Source organism: Triticum urartu, chromosome 2 (genome assembly GCF_003073215.2).
Source record: "Triticum urartu cultivar G1812 chromosome 2, Tu2.1, whole genome shotgun sequence".
NCBI classification, from domain to species: domain Eukaryota; kingdom Viridiplantae; phylum Streptophyta; class Magnoliopsida; order Poales; family Poaceae; genus Triticum; species Triticum urartu.
Genome location: NC_053023.1, coordinates 123412718 through 123420391, shown reverse-complemented (window position 1 = coordinate 123420391; position 7674 = coordinate 123412718).

The window sequence follows — 7674 nt, the reverse complement described above, 5'->3', positions numbered from 1 at the left end:
GTGTTGATGGTTAACAAGACCACTAGTTTCAAGAAAAAGGGCAAAGGGAAGAAGAAGGGGAACTTCAAGAAGAACGGCAAACAAGTTGCTGCTCAGGAGAAGAAACCCAAGTCTGGACCTAAGCCTGAAACTGAGTGCTTCTACTACAAGCTGACTGGTCACTGGAAGCGGAACTGCCCCAAGTATTTGGCGGATAAGAAGGATGGCAAGGTGAACAAAGGTATATGTGATATACATGTTATTGATGTGTACCTTACTAGAGCTCACAGTAGCACCTGGGTATTTGATACTGGTTCTGTTGCTAATATTTGCAACTCGAAACAGGGACTACGGAATAAGCGGACACTAGCAAAGGACGAGGTGACGATGCGTGTGGGAAACGGTTCCAAAGTCGATGTGATCGCGGTCGGCACGCTACCTCTACATCTACCTTCGGGATTAATATTAGACCTAAATAATTGTTATTTGGTGCCAGCGTTGAGCATGAACATTATATCTGGATCTTGTTTGATGCGAGACGGTTATTCATTTAAATCAGAGAATAATGGTTGTTCTATTTATATGAGTAATATCTTTTATGGTCATGCACCTTTGAAGAGTGGTCTATTTTTGATGAATCTCGACAGTAGTGATACACATATTCATAATGTTGAAACCAAAAGATGCAGAGTTGATAATGAAAGTGCAACTTATTTTTGGCACTGTCGTTTAGGTCATATCGGTGTAAAGCGCATAAAGAAACTCCATACTGATGGACTTTTGGAACCACTTGATTATGAATCACTTGGTACTTGCGAACCGTGCCTCATGGGCAAGATGACTAAAACACCGTTCTCCGGTACTATGGAGAGAGCAACAGATTTGTTGGAAATCATACATACCGATGTATGTGGTCCGATGAATATTGAGGCTCGTGGCAGATATCGTTATTTTCTCACCTTCACAGATGACTTAAGCAGATATGGATATATCTACTTAATGAAACATAAGTCTGAAACATTTGAAAAGTTCAAAGAATTTCAGAGTGAAGTAGAAAATCATCGTAACAAGAAAATAAAGTTTCTACGATCTGATCGTGGAGGAGAATATTTAAGTTACGAGTTTGGTGTACATTTGAAAAATTGTGGAATAGTTTCGCAACTCACGCCACCCGGAACACCACAGCGTAATGGTGTGTCTGAACGTCGTAATCGTACTTTACTAGATATGGTGAGATCTATGATTTCTCTTACTGATTTACCGCTATCGTTTTGGGGTTATGCTTTAGAGACGGCCGCATTCACATTAAATAGGGCACCATCAAAATCCGTTGAGACGACGCCTTATGAACTATGGTTTGGCAAGAAACCAAAGTTGTCGTGTCTTAAAGTTTGGGGCTGCGATGCTTATGTGAAAAAGCTTCAACCTGATAAGCTCGAACCCAAATCGGAGAAATGTGTCTTCATAGGATACCCAAAGGAGACTATTGGGTACACCTTCTATCACAGATCCGAAGGCAAGACATTCGTTGCTAAGAATGGATCCTTTCTAGAGAAGGAGTTTCTCTCGAAAGAAGTGAGTGGGAGGAAAGTAGAACTTGACGAGGTAACTGTACCTTCTCCCTTATTGGAAAATAGTACATCACAGAAAACTGTTTCTGCGACATCTATACCAATTAGTGAGGAAGCTAATGATGTTGATCATGAAACTTCAGGTCAAGATACTACTGAACCTCGTAGATCGACCAGAGCGAGATCTGCACCAGAGTGGTACGGTAATCTTGTTCTGGAAGTCATGCTACTAGATCATGATGAACCTACGAACTATGAAGAAGTGATGGTGAGCCCAGATTCCGCAAAGTGGCTTGAAGCCATGAAATCTGAGATGGGATCCATGTATGAGAACAAAGTATGGACTTTGGTTGACTTGCCCGATGATCGGCAAGCGATTGAGAATAAATGGATCTTCAAGAAGAAGACTGACGCTGATGGTAATGTTACTGTCTACAAAGCTCGACTTGTCTCAAAAGGTTTTCGACAAGTTCAAGGGGTTGACTACGATGAGACCTTCTCACCCGTAGCGATGCTTAAGTCTGTCCGAATCATGTTAGCAATTGCCGCATTTTATGATTATGAAATTTGGCAGATGGATGTCAAAACTGCATTCCTGAATGGATTTCTGGAAGAAGACTTGTATATGATACAACCGGAAGGTTTTGTCGATCCAAAGGGAGCTAACAAAGTGTGCAAGCTCCAGCGATCCATTTATGGACTGGTGCAAGCCTCTCGGAGTTGGAATAAACGTTTTGATAGTGTGATCAAAGCATTTGGTTTTATACAGACTTTCGGAGAAGCCTGTATTTACAAGAAATTGAGTGGGAGCTCTGTAGCATTTCTGATATTATATGTGGATGACATATTGCTGATTGGAAATGATATAGAATTTCTGGATAGCATAAAGGGATACTTGAGTAAGAGTTTTTCAATGAAAGACCTCGGTGAAGCTGCTTACATATTAGGCATTAAGATCTATAGAGATAGATCAAGACGCTTAATTGGACTTTCACAAAGCACATACCTTGACAAGATTTTGAAGAAGTTCAAAATGGATCAAGCAAAGAAAGGGTTCTTGCCTGTGTTACAAGGTGTGAAGTTGAGTCAGACTCAATGCCCGACCACTGTAGAAGATAGAGAGAAAATGAAAGATGTTCCTTATGCTTCAGCCATAGGCTCTATCATGTATGCAATGCTGTGCACCAGACCTGATGTGTGCCTTGCTATAAGTTTAGCAGGGAGGTACCAAAGTAATCCAGGAGTGGATCACTGGACATCGGTTAAGAACATCCTGAAAAGGACTAAGGATATGTTTCTCGTATATGGAAGTGACAAAGAGCTCACCGTAAAAGGTTACGTTGATGCAAGCTTTGACACTGATCCAGACGATTCTAAATCGCAAACCGGATACGTGTTTACATTAAACGGTGGAGCTGTCAGTTGGTGTAGTTCTAACAAAGCGTCGTAGCGGGATCTACATGTGAAGCGGAGTACATAGCTGCTTCGGAAGCAGCAAACGAAGGAGTCTGGATGAAGGAGTTCATATCCGATCTAGGTGTCATACCTAGTGCATCGGGACCAATGAAAATCTTTTGTGACAATACTGGTGCAATTGCCTTGGCAAAGGAATCCAGATTTCACAAAAGGACCAAACACATCAAGAGACGCTTCAATTCCATCCGGGATCTAGTCCAGGTGGGAGACATAGAGATTTGCAAGATACATACGGATCTGAATGTTGCAGACCCGTTGACTAAGCCTCTTCCACGAGCAAAACATGATCAGCACCAAAGCTCCATGGGTGTTAGAATCATTATAGTGTAATCTAGATTATTGACTCTAGTGCGAGTGGGAGACTGAAGGAAATATGCCCTAGAGGCAATAATAAAGTTATTATTTATTTCCTTATATCATGATAAATGTTTAGTATTCATGCTAGAATTGTATTAACCGGAAGCATAATACATGTGTGAATACATAGACAAACAGAGTGTCACTAGTATGCCTCTACTTGACTAGCTCGTTAATCAAAGATGGTTATGTTTCCTAACCATGAACAAAGAGTTGTTATTTGATTAACGAGGTCACATCATTAGTTGAATCATCTGATTGACATGACCCATTCCATTAGCTTAGCACCCGATCGTTTAGTATGTTGCTATTGCTTTCTTCATGACTTATACATGTTCCTATAACTATGAGATTATGCAACTCCCGTTTATCGAAGGAACACTTTGGGTACTACCAAACGTCACAACGTAACTGGGTGATTATAAAGGAATACTACAGGTGTCTCCAAAGGTACATGTTGGGTTGGCGTATTTCGAGATTAGGTTTTGTCACTCCGATTGTCGGAGAGGTATCTCTGGGCCCTCTCGGTAATACACATCACATAAGCCTTGCAAGCATTGTAACTAAGATGTTAGTTGTCAGATGATGTATTACGGAACGAGTAAAGAGACTTGCCGGTAACGAGATTGAACTAGGTATTGGATACCGACGATCAAATCTCGGGCAAGTAACATACCGATGACAAAGGGAACAACGTATGTTGTTATGCGGTCTGACCGATAAAGATCTTCGTAGAATATGTAGGAGCCAATATGGGCATCCAGGTCCCGCTATTGGTTATTGACCGGAGACGTGTCTCGGTCATGTCTACATTGTTCTCGAACCCGTAGGGTCCGCACGCTTAAGGTTACGATGACAGTTATATTATGAGTTTATGCATTTTGATGTACCGAAGGTTGTTCGGGGTCCCGGATGTGATCATGGACATGAAGAGGAGTCTCGAAATGGTCGAGACGTAAAGATTGATATATTGGAAGCCTATGTTTGGATATCGGAAGTGTTCCGGGTGAAATCGGGATTTTACCGGAGTACCGGGAAGTTACCGGAACCCCCCGGGAGCCATATGGGCCTTAATGGGCTTTAGTGGAAAGGAGAAAGGGGCAGCCCAAGGTGGCTGCGCACCTCCCCCCTCCCCTAGTCCTATTAGGACTAGGAGAAGGTGGCCGGCCCCCCTCTCCCTCTTTCCCCCTCGGGGAATCCTAGTCCAACTAGGATTGGGGGGGGGAGTCCTACTCCCGGAAGGAGTAGGACTCCTCCTGCGCCCTCCTCCTGGCCGGCGCCCCCTCCCCCTTGGCTCCTTTATATACTGAGGTAGAGGCACCCCAGAAACACACAAGTTGATCCACGTGATCTAGTCCTTAGCCGTGTGCGGTGCCCCCAGCCACCATAGTCCTCGATAATACAGTAGCGGAGTTTAGGCGAAGCCCTGCTGCTGTAGTACATCAAGATCGTCACCACGCCGTCGTGCTGACGGAACTCTTCCCCGACACTTTGCTGGATCGGAGTCCAGGGATCGTCATCGAGCTGAACGTGTGCTCGAACTCGGAGGTGCCGTAGTTTCGGTGCTTGATCGGTTGGATCGTGAAGACGTACGACTACTTCCTCTACGTTGTGTCAGCGCTTTCGCAGTCGGTCTGCGTTGGGTACGTAGACAACACTCTCCCCTCTTGTTGTTATGCATCACATGATCTTGCGTGTGCGTAGGAATTTTTTTGAAATTACTACGAAACCCAACAGGAACAACCCCTGAGCATGCCATCCTGCAGCTGGTACAAAGAGTCCGTCTCGCCCGTTGATGATGCAGTGTCAGAACAGACGACCGTCTCACCGCCCTCCACCGATCCTTCAGAGTATTCACCGCCGTGGACGCAGCCTACAAAGGCATGCTTCACGACAGATTGAACATGGGTGGTCCTTGCCCGCTGAGCCGTTTCGATGAGGTTGGTGTGGACGTCCGGCTCAGGGCCTGACTCGCCGATCCGGCCGATGAAGACGTGAATTCCACCAAAGGGGACCCAGTACCCGTACTCAATCAAGCCGGCCTCGGGGCCCCAGCCTTCGTCGTCGATGTAGAGCTTGCCGCGACGACTCTTGGTCATCCGGCCCACAGCGTATACCTTGAGCCCTTCGAAGTTGCCCTTCAAGAACTCAAATCCACCGTGCGCTGGCCCCACAGTGAGCGCCAACTATCATGGAATTGTCACGGCAAATGTCCTAGAGAAAGGACTTAGTCGTAGGGCCATCGCAACTAGGAAGCTTAAAGGGGTTAATCAGGACAAAGGACACGAGAGGTCTTATACTAGTTCGGCCCCTTACGATGAAGGTAAAAGCCTAAGTCTAGTTGTGTTTGTATTGCTGGGGGTTCAATCACCAAGAGGCTTAACTCGCCGACTTGGTTATCGATCTCTTGTTTCTTGCCCTAAGCCGCCACTAGGTCGTCCCCTTATATACACGGGTTGATGCCTGGTGGTTTACAGAGTCCTGGCCGGCTCATAATCGTGTCCGGCTCTGTGACTTCTTTTACATGCCTTTCTTTACAAGTCTTTCCTTACATACGGCGGTTCACAATACCGGGCCTTAAGCCGCCTCCAGGACTTTGGGCCTTCTATAAGATTTGACAAACTATTGTCTTTAAGGTTTACTGGGCTTCTTGTGTAACCCACCATTGGGGCTGACCCGGCCCCTCCTGGGCGGGTCATAACTGATAGTTATATCCCCAACACAGGGGGTGGCGGAGGCCGGTTCCTCCCTCACGCGCGAGATCCGCGCATGTCGACCCGGAGGAGCATGTGCGATCTCCTTTGCTGGTCGCTGATCTCAATGGAAACGGATGCGAGGCGCCTCCACTGCAAGAGTGCAAAGGCGCTCCGGCTTGGTATCGAAGAATCGGAGCGCCTCACAATGCAGAAGGAGGCCGCCAAGGCAAAGGCGGCAAGGCTCATGGAGTAGGTGCCGGTCGTTCGATATCTCATCGTCATCATCGGGCAGCGGTACGACGAGCACGGATGATGATGACACAACTTCCGCTGGGAACACCTACACAGAGGACTACTACCACCGGTCCGATGACTACTGCCGGCCCTGCACCGTCTATCTAGTTTATTTTGTACTACTATGTAGTTAATCTGCCCAGTGATGAATTGTGTCTGATGATGAACTTGATCTTTTGGTTCGGATTGCTCTCTCTCTCTCTCATTGTCCATGTATACGCTCTTTTTTTGCCCGCAAAAAAAAGAAAAAAGAAAGAGCGCTCTCGGATTTTTTTAGAGGGTACGCCAAAGGCGTACCTTAGCTTTATAGAAGGGGAAAAATATGTACAAGAGATTACACATTTTCTAGTTAGGTGTCACATGTCGACCCTAACCAACCCTCCACACCACTCCCTAGGTGTAACACCCACGATGCGGCTATATCTCCGACGTGTCGGAGCATGACTTAGAGGCATAACCGCATAGTAGGCATGTCGCAAGAGGGGTAATCTTTACACATCCCATGTACTGAATAAGAAAGGGATAAAGAGTTGGCTTACAATCGCCACTTCACACAATACATAAATATAGCATTACATCATCCATAATACAATCAAGGTCCGACTACAGAACCAAATAAAGAAAGACAACCCCTAATGCAATAGATCCCCGATCGCCCCAACTAGGCTCCTCTACTGATCGTCCGGAAAGGAAACATAGTAACGTCCTGAATCCTCGTCGAACTCCCACTTGAGTTCGGTCGTGTCCCCTACACTGGCATCGTCGGCACCTGCATCTGGTTTTGGAAGTAATCTGTGAGTCATGGGGGACTCAGCAATCTCACACCCTCTCGATCAAGACTATTTAAGCTTATGGGTAGGAAAAGGTAGTGAGGTGGAGCTGCAACAAGCACTAGCATATATGGTGGCTAACTTACGCAAATGAGAGCGAGAAGGGAAGCAAAGCATGGTCGATAAGCTATAAAGATCAAGAAGTGATCCTGAAACTACTTACGTTCAAGCATAACAAGAAACAGTGTTCTCTTCTCGAACTCCGCCGAAAAGAGACCATCACAGCTACACACGCAGTTGATTCATTTTAATTAAGTGAAGTTTCAAGTTCTCTACAACCGGATATCAACAAATTCCCATCTGCCCATAACCATGGGCACGGCTTTCGAAAGTTCAAAAACCTGCAGGGGTGTCCCAACTTAGCCCATCACAAGCTCTCACGGTCAAAGAAGGATATTCCTTCTCCCAGAATGACCTGATCAGACTCGGAATCCCAGTTACAAGACATTTCGACAATGGTAAAACAAGACC